At 41.3% G+C, this 584-nt stretch overlaps 1 pseudogene; it reads right to left on the bottom strand.

Annotated features, from left to right (window-relative positions):
* The window catches only part of LOC114635436, a 3077-nt pseudogene extending 2501 nt beyond the window's left edge, over window positions 1-576 (bottom strand).
* Window positions 577-584: the final 8 nt, after the last annotated feature.

Here is a 584-nt window from a genome sequence, read left to right as displayed (position 1 = left end):
TGTTACAGATGGTTTCAGTAATGATCCAGGAGCAGAGGAACTTCCTCCAATGATTCTCAGGTTGATAAATTTGATTTTCCAAGTATTTTCCACAAAAGGGCTACGGATAAGTCCAAAAATTTGTTCAAATATGCCCAAAGAAGAATTTCCTCGGTGGACAGTGCCTGCAACTCCAACCATAACTAATCCATGAGGAGAAGATGCACATTTTAGTCCCTGACGATCAAGGTTGAGACTGAGAAAAAGAAATTCCTCTCTCACTAATGACAGTCAGTGAAGACTCACAATTTCTGCTCCTTGGTAGTCTGTCATGTTTTGTTCTGAGGTATTATAATAAAACCTAAGCTTGACATCATGCCAGAAGTGCTGTGGGCCCCATTCATCTTGAGGTGGTTCCATAAAAGGATTCTGAGAATTAAGAAGTTCAAAGAACCAGTGACAGAATTCTTCAACTAAGCGATGAAAATCAACCTTTTCAGCTTCTTTATCTGCCTTCGCCTGCTGCTCAAAGAGTTGGATGCCCCGTGTCTTTTTAAGTGGCTCTGCTGCCTCCTTCAGATTGGGTGACTGTTTTTCCCAGTAAT

This window comes from Grammomys surdaster, unplaced genomic scaffold (assembly GCF_004785775.1).
Source record: "Grammomys surdaster isolate TR1022 unplaced genomic scaffold, NIH_TR_1.0 103886, whole genome shotgun sequence".
In the NCBI taxonomy this organism is placed as follows: Eukaryota; Metazoa; Chordata; class Mammalia; order Rodentia; family Muridae; genus Grammomys; species Grammomys surdaster.
Note: the sequence above shows the minus strand (reverse complement) of the source record. Positions and strands in the feature narration are given on the sequence as shown.